The 25,389-nt window shown below is 37.0% G+C and overlaps 1 protein-coding gene across 3 annotated transcripts in view; it reads right to left on the reverse strand.

Annotated features, from left to right (window-relative positions):
* ATP2B2 (ATPase plasma membrane Ca2+ transporting 2) overlaps positions 1 to 25,389 on the reverse strand; it is a 441,356-nt gene that overhangs the window by 286,475 nt on the left and 129,492 nt on the right. For all 3 annotated transcript variants that reach the window (XM_029996153.2, XM_029996154.2, XM_029996152.2), the window contains exon 2: positions 4,584 to 4,688. The gene's annotated coding sequence lies outside the window, so the exon portion shown is untranslated. The remainder of the gene's footprint in view (positions 1 to 4,583; positions 4,689 to 25,389) is intronic.

Here is a 25,389-nt window from a genome sequence, read left to right on the forward strand (position 1 = left end):
TTAGTCAACAGAATACATGGAAACAGGTTTGCACAGACATGCTAGATAACTTCTCAGGGCCATGGTTTCCATCACCTATCAAATAGAGATAACAATGCATACTTTTTCTAATGCACTTCAAGGTTTACTGATGAGAAGTCCTATGCAAGAGCTAGCTATTGTCTACCATTACCCTCTCACTGAATATAGTTATGTTGTAATATTACCATTACTGACCTCTTAAAATAACATAAAATTGAAATTAAGTAGCAATTGTATGATTATAAAATGTCAGTAATATCAGATAGTAAAAAAGATTATTTAATTAAAGGGAGTTTGATTTTCAAAGAGTTCAGACATATTCACAGATACCTATATTTTTAATTTAGTTGTGCAAAAAAAGATTACTGTACAGGTAATTGTAGATACAGACGTACTCTACTTCTGCACAACTTTTCTGAATAACATATTGACATCTAACAAGTGAAAGAAAATGGAACCTACTCTTCTTCCCCTTCAAAACATAGGGGACAAACCCAGGAAAAGTAACACAGAAATAGATAGATGGGACTGTCTCTGACATCAAACCTATAAACCAAATTTTGCTGACATATAGGCAATCGTTTGGGATGAGCTGATGTATAATTAGTGCGCACCATAGCTGTGCTGAGAGTTGTCATGAAGTGAGACTAGTAATCCCATGCTTTGCTGTTACAGCTATTTTCCTCCAATGTAGATGGAAGAAGTTACAAGAGCATAGTTTGCCAAAGGTCATCGTAACTATCTGAAAAGCCAGAAGTTTCAGTGGCTTCACTAGTGCCCTGCATTTACAGGCAAGACAGTGGCTGCATCTGGTGCTGAAGATGAAGCCATTTCTTCAGCTTCTTCATTCTCAGTTACAACTGATACTTAATTTGTGAGTAGTACAGAAATAATATAGCAGCCCAAAGTATCTTCCTTAATAACTTAGATAAACCACAAGAATGATAAAACAAAACTCTGAAGGATTTAATATGGGAATATCTTTATGAGAGGACAATAGTTGCAGTTACCTTTGTGAAGAAATAATCCTTATGTGCTCCTGGCCTCACCAGACAAAATCCCACAGTCAAAGTAGTGTTACCCCCTGTTCAATGTATTGACCTGGTTTCAGCTGGGATAGAGTTAATTTTCTTTCTAGTAGCTGGTATAGTGCTGTGTTTGGGATTTAGTAGGAGAAGAATGTTGGTAACACACTGAAGTTTTCAGTTGTTGCTGAGTAGTGTTTATACCAAGTCAAGGATTTTTCAGCTTCTCGTGCCCAGACAGCAAGAAGGCTGGAGGGGTGCAAGAAGTTGGGAGGGGACACAGCTAGGACATCTGACCCAAACTGGCCAACGGGGTATTCCATACCATGTGATGTCATGCCCAGTATATAAACAGGAGGGAGTTGGCCTGGGGGGTGCGGATTGCTGCTCGGGAATTAACTGGGCATTGGTCAGCGAATGGTGAGCAATTGCATTGTGCATCACTTGTTTTGTATATTCCAATTTTTATTATTATAATAATTATTATTTTCTTCCTTTCTGTCCTATTAAACTGTTCTTATCTCAACCCACAAGTTTTACTTTTTCTTCCCAATCCCCCCACCCAGTGGGATGGGGGAGCGAAAGTGAGTGAGTGGCTGCGTGGTGCTTAGTTGCAGGCTGGGGTTAAACCACGACAGTTATCTAAAGCTTGTGTTAAGACCTAACCGGAACAGACGCCTTGTGTTCATCAGTGGAAACAAGCAACATCTTATGTAAATGCAATCTCAGTTTTGGTTCGAAGGCAAGTTAAACAACAATGAAATCCAGGGATAGTTAGATATACCTTATAGTTAGACTCAGTCCATTATACCTTTCTAGAACAGTATTTGAGAGGCTAAAGGCAGAGCATTCCTTAGGAAGGTTTGTTTAGAGGTTTTGCATTTTTTTATTTTTACAAGCATACTAAATTATGTGATTGTGCCTGGCAGCTTGCCTTCCACAACAGAAATTAAAATTATTGTGTATTATATTAAGAAATAGAGAAAATGATGGTATTTAAAACTCTTCATATTTCTTTGCAAAAGAAGTACAAAAACCTTGGGGAGGCTTTTTTAAATTTTTTTTAAATAGCTGAATGACTAAGAAAGTTCCCTCTCTAGTAAGTGTCAGCTTTTCAGTCTCTTACAGACATTTCAATGTCTGACAAATAGATTATAGACTACTTGTTTTAAGAGTTTTTGAAAAAAATGAAGCTTGAATCTCTAGTATTTTGAAAGACAAGAGCAATATTTGGTCTGCACAGCTTATAGCACCTATTAAAACCTTCATTAAAGCAACAGTGCCAAACTACTGCAGTCAAAAACTGATGTCAGTAAGAAGTAATGCTTAACACACTGCAGTAACCTGATGTTACAGTTGCCCACATGGTCATTATGGCCATGTTTTCGTTCTGCTCTATATTGAAAAAATATAGGCACTAAGTAGAACATTTTAATATAAGTTAGATTAGTTTTAGTTAAAAGAGCCTATCAAACATTTACATGTAGGTGAGAACTATAGGCACACTTATCACCCTAGTGGAAATTCATCTGGAAATTATTAGTGACAAAAGAGAGCAAATCCTTGAATAATTTCTATCCACATTACATTACATGATATTTTGAATACATTAAAGTTGTGCAAGTGCCATTTTGTATAATATAATACTTTTTATAAATTTCATAATACAACAGTTACTTTCAGCTTCTTAACATACAGTATAAAAGCAAATGAATAATCTAAAACAAGTTCATACAGTCTTCTTCACAGCAGCTATACAGAACTGAAAGCTATATGCTATGGAAAGCTTCCTTAATTACTCATAGAAAACTTGCAAAGCTGTTTTATCTGTGCAGTTATTAATTTCTTTGTGTTTTTCACATCAAGTTTTGTCTTCTTTCTTCTGCACGTGTTATAGGAGAGGAAGTGAACAGAAAAAGACACCCAATATGATAGGGTACTCTTGAAAAGTTTCTGTTTCCTATGTTTACTTGTTAAAAAAAGAGCAAGTGTGATCCTTTTTCTTTCCTAGTAACATGCTAACAAATCTTATTACCATACTGGGAATATATTTATTGCTGTCATAAAGCAAATTTGCTCAGACTTCTTCTTGTAATCATAAAAATCAAAAGTAATCTTATACTTCGCTGTACAAAACTCTATTTAAGAGTATATACTTATTAATTTTTCTTTATTGGTTCTACTACTTTGAAAGCCCAACACTTAATTTAGTAGGTAGTGAGTGCTATTTCCCCTTTTTTCTATAACGGTTTGAATATTATACCTCATTTTGCCTTCTTGGTTAATGAACCTTCAGTAACAAGAGATGTAACATATGAAAATACAGATTGTACATTTATTGTATCACCACCTACAAGTCACTAGAACCACTTACTTTTCAACAGAAAATCCAGAATAAATATCAGCTTTTTCCTTTCACTTAAAAAAATAACGGAATCTTCATACATTCAGAGCAAGTAGAGCAACTTCATTTTAACATGGTTACAAAGTTCAGCCAATCCAAGCTGCCTGACTTCTAGTGCAGTTATGACTAAAGAAATGCTTGAAATAATCTGGTGCTGCCCTGTACCTGATAGCGTTGCTTGGATTCCTGCTAGTCTAAGTGGAACATAATGTAAATTTATTGCCTCCAATATTTAACAATTGAAAAAAACCCACCACCTAATTACAGAAATGAAAAAGTCTCATCACTGTTAAGGCAGAACATTTTCACAGAACTGGAAAAGGAAAAGATTCATACAACATATAGCATGGTGATGTACATATCAGCACTTCACCTGTTTCTAATACCTTAATTTTATTAGGTTTTAGCTTATACAACATAGCGTATGATATTAAAAAAAAAGTTAAGCCACTTAATGCTACTGTTGGAACTTTCATTTATGCATTCCCACACTTGGGTTACAGACTATAAGGCTGATACTTTATCTGTGCAATTTTATTTTGCAATTAAAATTGAGGGTATATCTCACAAAGAAAAAATGTATAATTGTGGAAAAATCCTGTCTAAATCAAGTACAGAGGAAGCATTATTTAGTCCAAAATCTTGCAGTCCCGGGGTGTGGGAGAGAATCTAGAGTTCTGCTAGAGCTACCTGTTTGTATAGGTATCATTAAGTGGCACTGCAATCTCCTCCTGCATTTTACTTTACAGTCTCTGCCCTGGGTTTCAGCACTGGCCCTTACATAATCCATTATCAATGCAGTCTAAAACACACATTTGTCACACTCACTAATCCCACACTTAATACAACACAATGTAAAGAGAAAGTAGATTGATCTTTCAAACTAAGGGAAGCTCTCCTTAAGTGATGTGAAACCACAAGTAGCATTGTTATGTGGAAGAAACCTCTGATTAGTAGTATGCTAAAGCGAACAGAGCACTTCTATTTCCTTGGCTGGTGTCACTAAGCCAAAAATCAAGATCTTGTTTATCAATAAGAGTTGAATTCCTCAGGAATTTTATATTTTCTAGGATTTCTATTAAATTACAACAGTTGATTTTTATTTTTGGGGAGAAAAAGAAAAAACAACATACAGTGCTGTCGTCTTGTAAAAACAAATGAGTGCTTCATAAACAGGGTTCCAAGTCACATAACCAGCTGGGTCTTTTTGTGTTGGTTAATCAATCTTGATTTCAAAACTGGAAGAAAGAAAAGAGGTAATTAGATTTGACAAACCCCAGAGAATTAAGCAAATTAATAGAACAAACAAGGATTGATCTAAAGGATACCCCACAGGAGAAACAGATCCAAGAGCAAACATCCAGTGTCATAAACAGTTAGAGGCATTTTGCAGTAAAATGTGATTTAAAAGTTCTAACTCTGTGGCCAAAGATCTATATTAATAGCTCGGAATTATGAGTCTCAGTCTCAACAATCTCTCGCGCTTGTCCATTTATCAGCACTTTAGCCCTCTGGCCTCTCATATATATAAATAAATGGTATTTTTAATGCACACAGTCCTTTGGAGACTTTCAACTGGTTGCAAATCCCATCGTCTTTAAAAATAGCTAGCACCCTGAAGAAGGTAAGTCTAAACCTTCAGCACTTCAAGCTGCTCCAGAACAGCTACTCAACATTATTAATATTCAGTACTAACAGGACAAATACAGAATGTTAACCAGGAGGGGGAGGGCGAAGGGCTGAAAGTGGGAAGGGGAAGGCTGAGGCCAAGACACGGATAAGAACGAGAAGGCAGACAGCAAACAAAATGGACAGTGCTCATCGTGTTGGCTTTGGTATCCGCTGCTCTGCCTCCTATCAGAGAGGGCAGGAGGAGAGAAAACACAGAACAATGTTTTGATTGTGCTGTATGGGATCGTACGGGAGAGCCACTGCAGAGGATGACAGGCTGTCTGCAGGCTGCTAGAGCTGGGGGGGCAATGTACAGCTGGTGGGGGGGTTGTGCGTGTCTGCGTGAGAGAGACAGACAGACAGAGAGGGAGGGTGGCAGAGGGGAGAGAGATTCCCTTGGTTTTCCTTGCGTGACATTAGAACCTGCAAGTGAATAACTGAGAGGTCTTAAGGTCAACATAATGATGTCATCATGAATAAATGAGACTATTATGAAAGAAGTCAGAGATACTCAAGAAGGCATAATGATACAACAGGCAGCAGTTTGTAAGCAAGAGAGGTCCTGCTGGATGCAAGTGTTCCATGTGCAAACACATCAACACTATACCATAAAGACAGACAAAAAGAAATAAAATGTTACATTTTTATATTAAAAGGGAACCACTGTGCTCCAGTATGATGACATTTTTGACCTAAGTCACAGAATTTTACTCAGTTACTCTTGTGTCAAACAACAGCATATGGTACAGCCGGAGGCGATCTTGGTAGAGAAAACATCCACTTCTGACTTAAAAGTTCCAGTTAATGATCAGTTCATCCTACCCCTCAGTAAATCAGGTTTGGATTCAGCTTGCAAAAACAGGATTGTTTAATGCCCTTTGAACACTATATGAAAACATCTTTTATTATAAATGAGGGTTTCCCCACACTGACACCAGTAAGACCACATCTGCTTCATCTTCGATTAACATAAAGGAGAGAGCTCCCCCGATGGTCCGGCCACTAGGATTTTAAAGATGCCAGGTCTGGCACGTCATTGAATTCAGTCTCCACCTTATGCCCAAATGAAAATTTAAACTATCCAAATACATTTAAGTTCCATATTGCTTGGATTTGTAGTACTTGTTTTATGGATATCAACATCCCTTAAATGTTCTTACCATAATTTAGGTAAATTCAGTTTGCATAATTTTATCTGGGAATTTCAGGACATGGACACCATTCCTTTTTAAACTATATCTCAAATTTATTTTGAAGATTGATGTGCCATTACTCAGTGTTCCAGGACCACACAATATTTCTAGACTTTCTCTTCTCTCATGTCTGTAGAAATCGGAGAGGGGAGGAAAACATATATATTTAATGCAAAGACACGTACAACCTTACACTGCACCTAACATGGGACACTGACACAATAAAGGAATAACACGCTGAACTTGTACACTAAAAACCAAGAACCTACTTATAATCCAGTCTTAAATTCTGCTCTTAAGATCTTGCCTACAAAAGTAAATATGACTCTTGGAACAGGTTTCTAACCAAACTTTTATTGCCAGAGTATACCACCAGGTGGCAAGATTGCAAAATAAAGATAGATAATATATATATTAGAAAAAAAAAAAAAAATCATTGTTATAACGCGTTCAGTCAGTGCTGTTTCAAGGACCCCTTGCTGGGACATGACAACTGTTTTGTGAGGACTTGGGTAAGTACTTAAAATGTCACCACATGGGTCTGTGAAATAAAGTATTTTAACATTCCTTCATCACTCTTCATGTAGTCAATTCACACACAATTACAACAGTTAAATGCAGCACAAAATTTCTAGTAGATGAAACAAACAGAAATTGTGACCACCACCTTGGTCTTCCTACCATTTTCCTTCTGCTTCCTCTTTCTCTGATACCTTTTTTACCCTTTTTGAAAGAGCCTAAAAGCTTGGAAGACTGCAGGGAACCACATATTTACATGGGAATACAGCTAAACAAAGGTGGCTAACAAAATTATTTTGCCAAGGGACCGGAAAGACTTTCAACAAAGTATACTTACAATCAATCAGGTAATTTTTTTCCAATATATTTTAATTTTTCATGTTATACCCCAATTATCTATAAAGCAAGACACAGGACAGCTGCTTCTAAGATCTACCATACCAGCAGTAAATGTGTGCTATGGACGTATGAGCTCGGTTTAACGGACTAAATTTTATATAGAATATGTTCTTTTACAGTGTCATTTTAATTCAAACTTTAGGAAAAATGTAAGCCCTCAGTAACTGCTCAGAATTCTCTCACTATAACACCTCACCTCTAGATCACAAAAGACACAATGTAAGCACACAGTCCAGCATTATGTATTTTATATACATCTATATACACAGAGATACATATATAGGTAAATAAAAGCACATAAAATATTAGTAAGGCTTCATCTTCCTGGCAATGAAACAGATAACCAAGTTGCACAGCTTAACAAGCTGATGAACAGCTCTAGCTGACCCTGAGATATGCAACACAAAAACAATGATTCTAGAAATAGTTTAGAGACTTTTTCCTTCCATTTGTAGTAAGGCACCTGCTTAATAACATACAGCTACACTTCACAACTGTTTAAAATATTGTCGTTATCCCTTGAGCTAGAAGAAATTAGGTAGGTGTAAAATAATCAGAATGTCAAGCACATTAAATGTCAAGCATAAATAAGAACCAAAATTGGAATCTCTCAAACATGCTAGTACTCCCACAGTTGGGCAAAAAGTGTTAACTTCAGTAACTACCACCATTTGGGACTTGTAGTATTGTACAAAACACATAAAATTTTTTACCTTAATGGCATCTAATAGTTTGAAATCTGATTTGGCATTAGAAAGTAAAGGTGAACATTATCCAAATCATCAAGAAAACTTCCTGCCCCAAAACACATTTTTAAAGACTCTTCAATTCAAACACTTCAGGGTATTGGAAACAAACAAACAAAATATACATATATATATATATATATATATAAAAACCAAACCCCAAACACTTTGCAGGAGAAAAAGGGAGAGATGAGTAATACATGAGCCTGTATTACATGGAAAGGCACCAAAAGTATAACCTGTAAAATTAACTGCCAAGTTATAAAATGTTTCTTCACCCATTAAAACAAAATAGCTTGTTCAATCAATTTTTAATTCCAGAATTCAATCACCATCAAAATTAAAATCAAGCACTCTTTCCCCAGAGAATATATACTAACTAAATATTTTAAAGTGAAGATATCTAAAATCTAAATTAGATTGGAAAGTCTTTCAAGAAGGGATTTTCTTTCAACTAAGTTCATACCATACTAGCAAAGCATAGTCTGAAACTGTGGTTAACTAAAAGTAAAGCATTGAAGAAATATATAAAAAACCACAATGCACATTATGCTATGATTAGGTAGTAACACCTATTACTAGATGTTTGATGAAAATCACTCAAATATATATTTTTTTGTCTATAATGAGCTTCTCCTTTATTATTCACGTTTCCTTCTACATTACCTATTTAATTTTTTATTTGAACTGCATGACAAAAGTAGCCTTACAGGACATTCAGTACTTAGGAAAGGCTCTACTTAGAAGGTTTCAACTGAGAAATTCCCTGAAGAGTCTGTAGCATTGGACAAGCCATGACCCCATCACAGAGAGGTTTACATGGCAAGAATATGTCACAAAATAATGAGGTATTTAGATACTCGTGTGGAAGAGATTCATACTCTTGGACAGAGGCAGAATGGAAACTTTTCTCATCTCTGCTCATTCCAACTCTTCTTACCCCCTTTCCTTGCAACCATGGGGCACTCTTCTGGGAAGAGCAATAACAGAATCAATTGATTGACAAATGGATCAAGAGAAATTGGACTGAGGTCACCATATCACTTTGCCTCAACCGTATGAAACTGTCAGCCAGTAGTAATAAGGAAATTTATTTCATTTGATGTAATCAAGCATCAAGGTTAAAATACCTCCACATAATCATGTCCTAGCTGTGCACTGAGTAAGAGAAGGAAAAAAAATCAGTAGAGCTGAAACGAGTTTTCCTTTAAAGTTACAGAAAACATCTAACATGCCATGCCTCTACCGGCATAGATTTTTCTGTATTTCAGGATTTTTAAAAACTCTCAAAAACCTATACAGAACCCTATACAATTCTGCAATCAATTTATAGAATTAGGGCAACAAGTATTTACTACCCCGGATTAAGAAATAAAGGCTCTGTTGACGGTTTAGCACTTGCTAACATGCCATTTCCTTTCATTCAGCAGTGCTATGATTACCATGCCAACCTAAATCTATACTTTGAATACAAAACTAACAAGAAAGTACTAAGTATAAAGGTATTAATAACTGGAGTTAAAATTACATTAAAGGATTTGTTGGCTTTCTTCTTTGCCTAATGAAATAGTAAGAAATATATAAACCCCAAAATTATATATGTAAAATGAGCCAATGCCATATAGCTGAGCACTTATTCTTGAGGTCTTCATAAAAATAACATATTTCCTCTTCCTAGAGAGTACTGTGAACCAGACCCAGACTCAGACAATTTAAGTATGTGTTCATATTAAAAAAAAAAACAACTTAAAATCCTCTTCAGTGTTCAAGAACACTCTCTAAAGCACTTACTCTATAAAAAGAAATCTTACTGAGAGAGTACATACACCTGATTTATTTCAGGAAACCAAACAAAAATAACAAGAGTGCCACCTATCCTTCATTACAAATAACAGAACTTCCCATGGACTGACCTTGCTGTTAAAAATCCTTTACAATAAAACCTGGCAGTTAAGAACATATAAACCTCTCGATCTGGGCAGAAACTTGGTTAAAAAATAAAATAGAAAGGAGTATTGCATGTAAAAGCAGGATGAAAAAGAAATAGAGGAGGAAGATTGGGGGGGGGGGTGGGGTGGAAATCTGTTAGGTATCAAGAGCATAAAATCCAAAAGATTAAAACCCACCAAAACTAAAGATATTTTAAAGCTTGCAGCCACATGTTGGGCTTCAGTAATGATTTTATAAAAATAGATTTGTGTGTAACATGCAACTAGCAAACTTGGTCTAAAACAATCTGCTGTACACAAGCAGCAACTGCCAATTAATAGGCAAAAGGAAAGATTCTTCCAGTGCAGACAGACTGGAGCAGCAGAGCGGGGGTGGTGGTGGTGTGGTTCATTTTCATTTTCTTAAGATTATAGTGGATATCCGAGTAATACAGACTAGTAATCTTGACACCTTTAGCGTGAAAATGAGAAGAAGTTATTAAATCTAGAAATAAACACATAGATAAACATCTTTTATTAAGGAGGAAAGTCAGTCTTTGGGTTTTTTGTAAAGGGAAGTTACACTTCACAAATCTGCTGCATGCACGTGCATGAGGAAATCAGTTGGATCTATATATTTGGATGTATTAAAATCCAATAGATATCCATAGGCTTTCGAAAACACCTTCCGTGAAGAGAGTTATATGAAAATTAAGCCAGTACAAGATAATACACAAGGCCTTTGCTTTTAGGAAAAATCTGGTTAAAAGATGGGAACCAGAGCAGGAGTAAGTGCTCAGTTCTCCGACCCACAGCAGGTCATCGGCAGAGCTCTTCAGGGAGCTGTGCCCTGACCTGGAGGCTCTGCGTATTCGCAGATTAGCCAGAAAAGGGAGCGGGCAGCAACATGGCAAAGCCAAAGCAAGATGCAAAGTTATTCATGCTAAAATGATGAGGGCTAACCATGAAGCAGTGTGAAAAGACCTTTCAAGACTGCATAACTGGACATTAAAGTGTCAGATGAATTTCCACACAGGTACCCCTGACACAATGCACAGATGAAAAACAATCCTAACATTATTGCTCAAATGGATAATCTCTGAGCTAATAATTTCCATACAGAAGCGAGGTTTTGGGATGACTGTAGATAGTTGACCATACCAGGGACAACATCCCTTACATTTTCACATGCAAAACCTTAGGACACAACACCACATAGCAGAAAACACTCATATGTGTACCCTTACACAGCAATCACCATTGCCTGTTAAATGGATGGAAATCCCTTGATGGTGAAGCAGTATTTTTTAAATCAAGTGGACAGCCAATGCTGACACCTAAACAATTAACCACACTAAATTTCCGAGAAGATTGAAGTGTGAGACACCAAGCACCGGCAAGCATTGGTCACCAAGCAGATCTGCTACGGAGAGATGATTTACAGGGTAAAAAAAATGCAGTGTCATGCTGGAAGGTCATGGAGATTACTTCAAACCTGTCAGAATGCACAATTTTAGCCCCCCCAAAAGTACTGCCCTTCTAATGCAACTGTTTTACTGTAGGAAAAAGGTGGGAAGCAGTCCAAATGAGTATTGCAACCTCTCCCATGAACAAGATGTGAACTCAAAAAAAGATTGGTATATATCAAGTTCCTCAGAAGAAGCTCCACAGGGAAGAGTCCCTATGGATTGATTTATAGAAATAGAGAATGATAATTTATCTATTGATGGAGTTTTGCTCTAGTGGTTTATATAACATCAGCAAAGTCCCTAAGTGTAATTACAGCTATATACTCAATCAGGGACTACATATTATTTCACTCTTGCTCAGCTCTGGAATCACATCCAAGACATTTAAAATTTTACTCCAGTTATGGCATTAAAAAAATCTGCTGTATATTCTCTCATCAGAGAGGTTTCAGAAGGATGCTATTAATAAGTATACAAATACAAAAAATGGCAGAAAAGCAGAAGTGTGGCAAGTATTTCCCATTAACATATGCATATAGTTTCACTCAAAACGGATTTTCTTGCAAGAAACATGTTTATATAATACTATTATGTTGTTATATTACCAGACTGACTGTAAGTTTATAGTGGGGCCATTTTGATTTAGGCACTGTAAAAATTTAAGCTGGAAGGAACAAAATTCAAATATATATGGAAATAACAGAGGTAAAATCCTGGAGGAAAACTCCCTTAATATATTTAAGGGAAAAAAAAGTAAAGATAAAAAAAGCAAAGCCTTGTTTCTGAGCTCCTAACAAAGCCAAAAGCCCAAGGAAAGAGCAGGGAGACTGGGATCCAGCCTCCACCTCATACAAAGATGTATAAGACAAATTCATAATTTGCTGCATTGTACAAGGTTACTAAATCTTCTGTGTTGAATAGAAGGGTCACTTGTTGGCCTTCACTTAATGTATCACATGCATTTACAAGGGAGTACCTTGGCCTTTTTCCTAGTCCGTTATGTACAAATGTAACCACCTGCACTTGCATGACAAACTTAACACAGGATTTAAAAAAAAGAAAAATAAACAAAAACACACACCCCAAAAATTCCAACTGCTATTAGAGGTGAGAATCAGAACTTCACCAGTTTACAGGTGCACAACCTGTTAATCACTTAGTAGTATTGGTCACTGGGTGGGATTGCTATTCGCCAGTACCTTCTTGTCAGAAGTATCTGCATTATGACAGTAAAATAAGTTACACCCCTGTCGTGGTTTAACCCCAGCCAGCAGCTAAGCACCACGCAGCCACTCGCTCACTTCCCCCCCACCCAATGGGATGGGGGAGAGAATCAGGAAAAAAACTCATGGGTTGAGATAAGAACAGTTTAATAGGACAGAAAGGAAGAAAATAATAATACTAACAATAATAAAATGGCAATAATAATAATTTAAAAATTGGAATATACAAAACAAGTGATGCACAATGCAATTGCTCACCACTCGCTGACCGATACCCAGTTAATTCCTGAGCAGCGATCCGCACCCCAGGCCAACTCCCTCCAGTTTATATACTGGGCATGACATCACATGGTATGGAATACCCCTTTGGCCAGTTTGGGTCAGCTGTCCTGGCTGTGTCCCCTCCCAACTTCTTGCACCCCTCCAGCCTTCTCGCTGGCTGGGCACGAGAAGCTGAAAAATCCTTGACTTGGTCTAAACGCTACTCAGCAACAACTGAAAACATCAGTGTGTTACCAACATTCTTCTCCTACTAAATCCCAAACACAGCACTATACCAGCTACTAGAAAGAAAATTGACTCTATCCACATGTCCAAAAGGCATTGTTTGATCAGCTATGTTGCTGTCAATATTACCAAAGCACTACTTGAGTAGCCAGCTGCAACAGTATTTGTGAGCAATTTTTAATCTAACTTCATGCTTGGATGAAATAAACATTTTGAATAGAGAATTCTGTTGTAAATGGCAATTTTTTCCTTGGCATTTACTTGCTTTTGGAACCTGGATTAGCCTTCATGCTGGTGTGACTGAGATGGAACTATATGTGATAATGCCATAAATACTGCAGAGTTTCTATGTGCAAGAACATTAATAGGAAATACATACACAAACAAATGACCCAAACTATGCGAGGTTAACATTACGCACTGCACCCCAAGGACAGATAGAGAGAGAAATGATATCAAAACACACTTCTCATTGCCAAATAGAAGCCTGTAACAAGTCTCTAACCTCCTGATCTAGTGAAAGCTGGGCGCTACTTCCCATGGAGGAACAAAATCAGGAATACCATACAAGACCTTGCCTCTGAGAGTGGCAGCATATGTTGCCTCTGAGAGTGGCAGCAGCTTATGACTGCTGAATCCTCAGCTACCCCGAGTATGGCACTTCAAAGCTGTAGTCACTTGGGGGAAGACATCTTAGAAGCCCACAGGACTTAAAAGGCACTTCCTTGCATAGACAGGTAAACATCGAAACTATGCATATGCTGCTGTTTAATGACCTGCCCTGGGTTGCTAACCCTACCTTGTACCATTGTAAGTCTGGAATTTATGGCAATCAAGGAAAGAGCAGGTGGGAAAATAAGACAATGGCTCAAGTATGTTCTTGCAGCTGGGAATCAGAGAAAGCACAATGGCACACCTACGCTCTTCAGGTTAGAGTGACACTACTCTTTGTCAAGTAAGGATCCTGCATATTTAAAGAAAAGCGAGAGAGAGAAAACACTTGAGGAGGAAAAGCAGATGCATGAACCCTCACAGCAAGTGTTGCATGGTAGAAGAAAGACAAGTACTTTCAGCACTGTCTCCTACCACAGGTAAATATGATTGCAAGAGTATTTTTCCTTATTTTCAGAGGTGAAAAGCAAAAATCTGAAACTAATGTAACAGCTTGTTACACTGGGAAACAAATGGGTCAAGTTAGTCTGAGGCTATACATATATAATAATTTCAAAAAATACCACGACCCATTAAAATATGTAACACTATGTTGGGGAGGGGCAGCACTTTTCTGCAGCATCATCACTACCGCAGTGTTCCAAGGTAAAGGTGTGTTGCTAATCACAGTCCTACAATAGTAAGAAAACCCCCAAAATATTCTTTTCAGTATTCATACTTATTTGTAACATTAAATGTTCACTCTTTGCTTTCTGATTTGAAAATAACAAATGCAACAGTTTCTGCTTCTTATCTACGCCCCGATAGCACCAGAGCAGCCAAAGAAAGATGATATGCTCTCCCTATATATATATATGTATAAGAACGAACAGGCACCATGTTCAAAACTGCTAGTCTTCCCCCAATTTCAGTGAAGTTAATTGAAAAGGACACTTGCAGGAGGGAGTCCCCCTTGACTTGATTTGTTCTGTGGATTGCAGGAAGCATTTGATACTGTTTCACCGGAAAACCATGGCACTTTCACAGCATTGCAGCAGCCCTGAGGAGTACGCTCCCAAAGAGCCAAGTCAGCCACTCACTCATTCTCACAAAGTTAGTCAATAGAGTAATCACAGTTGCGGTGCCTTCTACAGACTTTATGTTACCGTGAACATTTAAAGCGGCACATTCTGGACACCACAGAGGAAGTAGTCTGTGAATAAATGTGATACATAAGTTTTTTAAAAGGTACTCTGCAAAGGTTCATTCTGACCAAGACAGCTTGCTTAGTCTCCTGCTTCTTTACAGCCACTACCATCTGCTCTGCAAGAGGCAACTTTGCAATCTTTTTTTCCCTCAGACTGCTACCCAAAGACACCAATAAAACTAAAACTACTCAGTAAGCTGCTGCAGATTGCTAAATGATGGCCTTACACAAAGTTCATCGCCTTGACTTGGATATTGCAATCACCAATAATAATTTAGATATTTCATGCAAAATGCCGTCCTATTTCTCACTCAGAATTATCAATCTTCAAAATAGCCTTCCTAAGCCAAAATGAATCAGTCAGAAATAACAGGTTTATTTCTTTCCAATTAATTCAACCTGGCTCACAGGAAAAAAAGGCAAATTTTATTTGCCTCTGAAACACAAAGACTGTTCCAGATTTCTAGTACTGGAAAGAGTCACTATACAAGTAATAATACTTGCCCAAATGTCTCTTCCTTTAAAATTAGCACCTAAAATTAAAAAAGCAGCTTCCATATCCTGAAGGATTTCCTTATCTGCTTAACTCCTCAAGGGTTTTCTGTAAATGGGGCAAAGAAATCTAATACTGCAGCAAATGAAAAAATAACCCTCTTGACCTTGTTCCAGGAAGAAAAGATTAAAAAAAGAAACATCCAAACACTGCCCATAAAACAAAAAGTTCTGTTTGGTGACCACTGTGGCTCATAGCTCTGATACCCCAAATGCACCCACTCAGTGCAGAATTAGGCAAAGCATATCTCACAGCCCTTACTGTTTTTGCAACGATAGTGTGAAAGATTGTGATGTCGCCAAGCACTTTACAAAGCCTGGAAACCCACAACCCAGCTCCACCCAGCTACTGGCCCCCCACACTAAGCCAGTAAAAGCATCAATGTGAGGTTTCTCAGCTCCCTAACACAAGACACAGACAAGCGCTGTGCGCACCAGTATCTGTATTTGCAGGGAGTAGACAGCAAGATACCCAAACCTAACTATCAGATGAAGTTTATTTCAGCTGGCACACGAAACATCCACTTGCTACAGCGACACCAGTCACAAACAGTTTGCAATTTCCCCCTCCCCTTTTCACTTCCAGCTTCCTGGGAAATTGCAGCTACTCGGCCAGCTTTCTGGGCACTGCGATTACTTTGTTTATCATTTCAGTATAGCTGAAGTACAGGGTGAAGATGATACACTGGCTCAAGATGGTACAAACTGTGACTACCTGCTTTCTTCAAGGTTTACATCGCTGTGACACAGCAGGTGTATACCAAGTCTCTCGCAGGCAATTCCAAAATCAGTTCAAGGTCTCGCTCCTAATTCTTCAAGCAACCCCATTTCTTTACAGAGTCAGTTTTGACTGTGAGTTGTCAGACCTACATTTCCCTGGAAAAGATATATACCTGGGAAGAAAATATAGGAAGGCCACAAATAAAGTCTTCTCTGGTGAAGGCACACAGACACAAAGCAGGCATTTGGATACCAGGCAAAACTGAAATGAAGCCATCTCTGGGAAACTCCCTTCCTGAGCAAGAACATCTCAACACCAAAAGCAGCCCTGGAAACAAATTTTCTGTTCACTAGCAACCTCCCCCCATCATTTTTTATTGCCCCTAATTCCATACTGGTATCAGAGTTCTGACCCAGAAAAGATTGATTCCATGTAAGAGCAGAAGCTAGCAATAGAAATAGCTCTTTGTAAATGATAGATATGCATTACACTCTAAAAATCCTTCTTTGGAAATGATAAGACAGCTATACCTGTAGTTCAAGGCATTGTATGTATTGCATCAACACCACCAAAGTGTAGGTAACTCAGAAAGATCGGACAAATATCTAAAAGGAAGATTAGACAATCACATGCTCCTCCCCAGTTTTCAACAAAATTAGAATTTCTAAAGCACATATTATGTATTATTAATTTCTAACTTAAAGATTACACAAATGCTTCAAGAAAACAGGTCTAGTAAAAACACTTTGCTCTTCAGTGAATTAAAGCAATTAAGCATTCCAGTACTCTACGTCACTGCTGTCCACAAGCGACCAAGGACTAAGTTTTGTTGGCGGATCTGTGTGGAAAAGCTTACAGACTTCACTGCTTGTATTCTGCATAGCCAGATGCATTGCTAATAGCCTTGCATTGTCAATTCTGACCATATATAACCATGAGTCAGCTTCTGTCCTAACCCTAATACTCACTAGAGTAACATCTTAAAACATTCATGTTACTATTCGGAAGAGTGTCTTAAAATCATTGTTGAGCTAATTTAATACAAGAATTATTTCTTAATATGCTCCTAATTTTTCATCATCAACGTCCTAGAGCATGATTTCAAACAACCCTACAAATACAAGTGTAGCTTATTTAAAAGCAGAACAAAATTGACATTCCCATCTAACTGCACAATGACAGTAATAACCTTTATGGGAAAAAAGAAATATTTAGTTTGCTTATCAGGAAATTCAGCAATTCATCAAACATCTGAAAATGCAAACATGTGTTGGGAATGATATGAAAAAACTGATCTTAATTGAAAAATAATGACTTCTCTAAATTTTATTTTCTTTCCATCTTTTAAAAGAAAATTTAGACAGCTCTGCACTCGCACTGAATCTAAATATAATTGCAATACATCATGCTAAATAATTCTCATAGGAGAGACGACATATCAGTAGCAACCAGACCCTGATGTGGATTAGGATAATGGGGAAGACAGAGGAGGAACATAGAGCTCTCTTCTGCATAGCATTTTTCATGCACACTGTACATCAGCACAATCAAACACCACAGTCACCTTGTTGAATAATGAATAACAAAATGAAAAGAAAATTAAGGTGCAGTAAGCAAAGGAGAAAAGATTCAAGCTGACATTTCAAATGAGAGGAAGTCACCGAGAGGTTCATAGTGACTGTTCCAGATGGCAGGAGCTATTTTGGCCAGACTACCTGGCTAGGACAGGAGCCGCAGTTAGGTAAGCAGAAGGGGGCAGGAAAAAGGAAAGGAACAAAGGAAAGGAACAAAGGGAAAAAAAAATCCCTGAAAATGGGATTTTTAGCCTGCAGGCCTCCTAAATCAGAACCTTGTAAGTAAGAGAAAGTTACAAAATAAAATAGTAGCTCCCTATGATCATTTAGGAAAACAATTACCACTCATAGAAATTCCTTTTGGCCACTGTATGGATTAATTATCTCTCCCATGCCTGGCTTTCTATAAACATAATTAAATTGCCTATTTTTTTATGAGTAAATCTTACGTGTGCTTTAGGCAACATAAAGCGTCTTGCCATCTAATTGTATTCTTCATCTGTACTTTCCCCCATCAGCCTCCCTGACAGTACTGGGAAGAAAGGAAAGCCCTTCTATATATATTCATAATTTTTTTTGTTTGTTTGCCTTAAGGTTCAATGCATATTCTAGCTGTCAAAAGTGATTTCCCTGCTCACTGAGCAGATATTCTCAACAATGATTTTCTTTTTTATTTACTACTATTAGACAATGATTATACAGACACAGATAATAGAAATGCAGGCAGGTCAGAGTGCATCAAAGATTTATCTCTGGGCAGGAAGTCTAGTTTCATTAAATATAAAAATAAAATTTATGTAAGTGGAACACAGGGCTGCTGTGAGTTGGCTTTGGGACACTGGTGATGAAGTTGCAACTGAATTATGAAAGACCTAATAAAGGACAATAAGAACCTCACATGACCCTAAGCCTGTATGTTAGGTGAATATATCACTTTCAGAAGAGGACTATTTTAAACAGTATATCAAAATACACTTGACTGTTGGACTTGATGATCTTAGAAGGTCTTTTCCAACCTAAACGATTCTATGATTCTATATATCTTAAAGACTTGAAATTGGATTGTTTCTTATGTCCTGATGCCTGCTAAAAACAAATAATTTGTAGTCTGTTGCACTGGGCTGAATATAAGAAAGAAAACACGAAGTAACAAAATGTAAAACAAGTGCAGAATTGATCTAAAGTAGGTTTTGTATATAGAGTCATCACCTGAAAGGAATGTGCGAACAATATGCAATTACAAAGAAACCCATGGCTTAGGTGACAATCAGAAACAGGTATGCATTTCCAGAGTACTCAATTCAATTTTAGCATGACTCAATGATTTTCCCAGGGATTGTATTTTAAGACATGAATTTAAATGATGCCAGGGGTCTCAGAAATGGCCCACTCCTTTTACCTTACTTGCTGTAACCCAAACACACAGTGGCATGGACATCCATTAAAGAAAGGGTAAAGCCTTGAGTAGCTCCTGTCAAAACGGCTGATGTACTGCTAAGAAGGTCTTCTGGTTAGTAGACTGATGGTGGTATCAACGTTCATAGAACTGAAAGACCAAGTACATCAGAGTTTTAAATTACCTAAAAAGATAACAAGGAAAGGGTTGCTGTAGAGGTGATATTGAATCAGAGGCTAAGGACATACTTTTAAATGCAGTCAAGTGAATCATAGTCACCTTTTCACTTAGGAATTTAAACACCACTGGCTTTCAGTAGGACTTAGGAACCTAATTGCTGGCTACCTGAAGGTATCTAGGCCCAAATAAGCACTGATTACAATTTCAAAGAATTCCTGGATTTCTCATTCTAACCACCAGGTATCAGCAAAGAGGTTTAACATCTCTGCTGAACTACATTACTCTCCTTGTCACATTGCAGGGTCTCCACTACTGCACAAAAACCCTAAACCCTGATATATTTTACAAATGCTTAAGCATACATGGAAGTTAATCAAGAGAGGTACTTACAAACTGTCTAAAGCTTCTTTGAAATTACCACAATACCTTAGCAGTTGTTATAAATGAACTGCTAAATAGAATTAAAATTCAAGCAAGATCAGATTCTAAAAAGGAGTATATTCACTAAAAAGGCTGAACAGAAAAACTCAGAAATATTTTTGGCAACCCTTTATGTGTTTAATGAAACACCATGACAAAAAAAATAAACTGGAATAGGGAAAACAATGTATCAGGACAGTTTAAGAAAGTGAAGACGTAACAACATGAAAGACAAACATCAGCTTGTCAAGCAATAGACATATGACACATCTGAATACAATAGCTAACTTACAAAATCCATTACATCGTGCAATTTGGAAAATGTATGGGATGTCAAAAGATACCAACCTGTAGAAAATTGGGGGTTTGTTTAATGGATATAAGAGAAATGCAGGCAATAGCATTCTGTCACTAGTAAAATAATGGTGTAAACCAAGACAAAGAAAAGCACACACCAACTATATAAGAATGATTTGAACCATGGACAATACAAAGCTATTGCCAGTGTATCAGGAATATGAATACAAAAACATAGCTTTCTGTTTCTTAAAGTAAATAAAAAATAATTAATCCATAAATAAAAGCCTAAGCTTTTTTTCATTAAGCCATGTAATGGTGTTAAACAATTTTAACTACACAAAGAAATCAAATCAGGTTTGTTAAGAGAATTATTAAATATCTGTCTTAAAGTAATGAAAAATAACAAGGCTTCACATTTTTTCATTATTATTGAAAAGCATTAAGTGGACACTACAGGAAGTAGGAAATGTTGCTCCCTGATAGACAAAAGTAATGCTAGGATTATTAAAGAAATCAAAATTTGTGGCTTTTGCAATTAAAGGCCAGTGTGTACTCTAGAAACCATGTACAAGAAAACAGGAAATCTGGAATAAGAAAAGATATATGAGATTGCAAGACAAGATCCAAATTTCCAGTGCAAAAGTAAGTACAATTCTGATTTCCAATATTGTCAAGATTATCATATAATGGTTAGGGAAGCTATAGACCTTTCACAGCTCTTGCTCCTTAGGATACAAAGTACTCCATACTACTGCAACAGCAACAATAGTTCAAATAAATTAAGTAAAAATAAGGTAATAGTTCAGCCAGAGAAGAATGCCAGTAATGACAAGCAATTGAGAAGAAACTATTCCTAAGAAAATACAAATTATGAAGGTAGAATGGTTCTACAACTAAGAGCAAGAAGAAATCAAGAAAAAACCTCTGTGACTAGCTGAGCTAATGAAGCCTTGCTTGCTTCTCTGCTGTCTAATAATACACAAGATTAAAATGGAGCTTTCTTCACAAATTAGTGACATTTCATAAGGTCTTATTCCCAAGCAGCTTTTTGGTATTCAACAGGGATCATCAGCCTGTTTCTTAGGGCTTTTTTTCCCTCAACCCGGTCATCTGTTTTCACTGCTGGCAGGAACTCAATGTCTTTCTGTCTCTACCTGCCTGCCAAATAGACTAAAACTGGCCCAAGGATTCAAGAATTATTGAAGTGTGGGGAAAGAGAGGATGAATGCAAAGACACACCAACAGATTTGATCTGATTTGTTTCTGAGGGTAACAACTGCCAAATCCTTGCAGCTCCTCCTCAATCATTTCATCTTCTCCCTTTGCATTTTCCCCTCTCCTACCCCCACTCATAAGCACAGACTAAGTCGGGAAAGGAATCTAGGTTTCGGGAATGAGTCACCTCTCAACATTTCTCTTTATGAGATTCTTTTCTCTTTGGAAACTCAGCAAGAAATCATGCATATGCAACAGAAATCTCAACAAACTAAATTTATTGTAAGCCCAGAAAAGGGAATTAAAATAATTTATTCTTTCTAGCTAGAAAAATATTTTGCACAAGTTAAAAACACGCCATTTTCTGATTATTAACAATGAGGACAAAGAAGGCAAATGGTCACAATGAACTTGTCAAGCCTTCACAGTACCTCATCGTGAGGGAAGCTACCCTACTTTTCAAAGCAGTTTTTTTCAGACTCATCACTTTCTGCTAACAGATGGGAAGCTGAAGATAGAAAGAAGGATAGTTTATGCCTAGCACCAAGGGGAGGAAAAAAAAAATCTCAGCAGGAGATTCTTTAAAAAAAAAAAAAAAAGAAGAATCAGCAACTGTCCTTCTCCTCAGAAAGTGGGGGGGAAGTGCTGAAGACAAAGGATCAAAGACTTTTCCTGGTGCTGCCCATGTTCTAAATGCCTGAGCTGAGCTCTACCAGCCTCTCCTATCCTGTGCTCTTCTGCTATACTTGGTTCTACTTGCTCATTTTCCTAATTGCCTAACAGTTCTAACAGAAAAGTAGTAGTAAGAAATAAGGTTCTTCAGAAGTCTAACATAAAGAGTTCTATCATCCAAAAAGCTTCCTCGTACTCTAAAAACTGAAAAATATTTTTCTTCTGTAAGACACAAAACATTTAGACTAATCCTTAATCCTAAATTCCTATCTGGATTAGTTTCTTCACCAAGTGGTCAGGATTTCACTAATTCAGAGAGGCACCAATGGCAAAATAGTATATAATTATGCAGCAGCAAAGCAAATGTAGCCCTGTGATGCATACTAAAGTAGGCTCTCTGATGCAGATAGCAGTTTATATTTTGCCATTGAGAGCCATAGTTTTCCTGAAGTTGTGATGATACAGTAAAAATATCACTAGCCTTAAGTCATGTAACTTTTTTTTTCTTTCTACCACAAAACAAACCTCGAGTGCTACTGGCACATGAGAATATTTATCAGCAGTGGTACTAAAACCAATAAAAAACCAACACCACCACCTCTCCCCGCCCCTCCCCAACAAACCAAGTTGAACTAAACATCTTTAAACTGTGATACTTGCAATATCAAGTATATTTTTTCATTATTATTGAAAAGCATTAAGTGGAGGGGGAACAAACAAAGAAACAAACCCAAACCTGAACAAATTCAACAAGTTTACCTAGTGCCAGAAAGGACAACATGCTAAAATTTTTTTTAGCACCATTTGTTGTCATTTTCTAGATGCCAAAGCACACTACATTTATATTTGCATGTGTTTGTGTATGCATGTGGGCCTTTTTTTATGTGGTTATGTATAAATGTATAAAGATTTTGGAAATACCGTCACTAAAACACTGAAAGCATTCACACCATTTTATCTACACCCAACTTTAAATTCAGATTGAAATGGAAACCAAGAAATTTGGGAGTGATTCTTTGGTTTTACTGTCAGTGATTTACTGAATAAATTAAGTAAATAGGAATGGGCTGGTTTGCTCCCTCAGTGCTAACGTCCATACAGTGGTTAACACTGCAAGTCCTGCCCAAACTATTAGCACCTCGGGAAGAAGTAAAGGTATTTGCACAATACTGATTTTTAGATTCTCTAGACTGAGCAGTTCCACTGATGCTATAGCAGATATGTGGCATCTACAAATGAAATAATTCACCTTTTGTTTGTTTGTTTAGTAAAAAAATGCCTTGTGGTCCTTAGCCTTAACAGATACATATTCTTGGATTCTTCATGTGGTTATCACCTTCCCAGTTGCAACCAGACTGGAAAGATTGCAATACAGAGAAATATCATAGGCATTTTTTAATATAAATATTAAACTCTGCTTCTTCATCAAGAATCTAACATTAATAATACTTGAGACCTGATGATAACGTTAGGGATATCCACACTTCTAACTCGTGCAAAAGAGATTACATTGGAGTTGTATCGCAAGGGATGGAACAGGATGGAATAATTTATTTCCCTTTAGTTCAAATTTCAGGTGCCAGCTGAGAAAATGCAGAGATTAAAAATAATAATATGCATATAGCTTCAAGTAAAAAGCCTCCATTTCTCTTGTCTCTAAAAGAAAAGAGGTCGTCATCATCAACAGGGTGGGTAGCATGGGAATCAGGGTGAGAACATTTCTAAGGAGGTTTGCCTTTCACAGAGTAAGCATAGAATTGAAAGACTGATTCTTAAACAGAAGTGTGAAGATAATCAAGTTCTTTAGGCTAAGAATTCTCAGGACATATATACACACATGTGTATATAAAAACCTGAAATAATCAAAGATAAAGGTTTGATGAAAATATTAATGTTTCTATATATTATTTCTGGACAAATACTAGGTGCTCAACAGAAAAATAGACTACAAATACAACACTCACATATACCCAGAGTTATACAAAACAAAAACCAGAAGTACACCATAATTGTTTGTATATTATAGAAGTCAGAATATTGCCAAATAATTAAGTGCTTCTTCCTTTCAGGAAGATAACTTCAATCACTACAGACTTGAGAAATCTACATGGATCTGGATGAAATATGGAAAATAGAAGATGAGCTGCCTCCTGAAGTGTCAAGTGATCACAGGAGGATATTTGATTTCTTTTTTGCCCTGTAATGTGAACATAAAAGAAACTGCACTACAGTGAGACCTCTGACATGGGCATCAAGCACCATTTGCATTAGACCATCAACTGAGACAAGCACTGACTGAAAAAATGAAGAAGATACATTTATCTACAAACGGTGTAACAGATTAAATTGCCAATAATTACAGATATAAAATTAAGCAAAGACTAGTCTATAATGTGGTTTTGTGACCATCTATTTTGTTGAGAGTTAAATTTGGTACCGTCCTTATGAACTGATCTGCAGTATCATCATAAAGAAAATATAAACCAGTTTATCTCTAAATATCCATAATTTTTTTTAAATAGCCCTATATATGCCTAGATGTGTAAAGTACGTGGTTATTTAGAGATTTGTCCTCCATCCTTCTGAAATTAATTTTCCTTGAATGCTCATTTCCTGGCTGAAGTCTACAAGAAAGTTATACAAAGAGAACTTCCAAGGGTAACCTTGACTATGAAAAAGATTAAGGGAACCTTTAGTTCAGAGGATCATCATTCAGAAACTGCTACGTGTGGCAGAGTGATGAAAACAGTAAAAAATTCTGGACTGGTCTTAAACAAAATGATAAAAGATGAGACTCAGAATGAGCACTCCTCAAAGTGAAGACTGTCCTCTCATCACAGATTTCCTACAATTCCTTCAAAAATCTCTGATTTCTAATTGCAACTATCACACAAGTTGAATACAATGATTTTGTGAGTGGCTGGAGTTTTCCCACAAATGTTTCCAAATACAGTCAAGTTCACTTGGCACACAATGAGCTGATTACGAAAGAGATTATTAATGGGGAGAACTGGTGGAGTCCTTACCTGAATTATCAGGAGAAACTTCTGCAAACACAAAAACTGTTTCACCTCTCTGTTTCTGTAACCTTCTGTGCCCAGGTCAGTCCAGCAAGATGGCAGGGGCTGGTAAGTGTCAGTAACAGCACAGTCAAACTCTACACTCTGTTCAGTTGGGAGGAAGGCTAAACACTTCTGACCTTCACTACAAAAGCTAAACAACTTCACAGCAAAGACTTATGACTTCCCTTTTTACTTAAAGGGAATTTTTAAGTAGATTTGCTCATTGTTGGCCATTAAAAACAAGTCCTAGAACTGAAGGTATTCCATGCTCAATTGTTAAAACAGAAGAATTGTCATGTGTACGTATTTCTCCTCTTTCAAAAATGCCCTCAAT

Source organism: Aquila chrysaetos, chromosome 20 (genome assembly GCF_900496995.4).
Source record: "Aquila chrysaetos chrysaetos chromosome 20, bAquChr1.4, whole genome shotgun sequence".
Lineage (NCBI taxonomy): Eukaryota > Metazoa > Chordata > Aves > Accipitriformes > Accipitridae > Aquila > Aquila chrysaetos.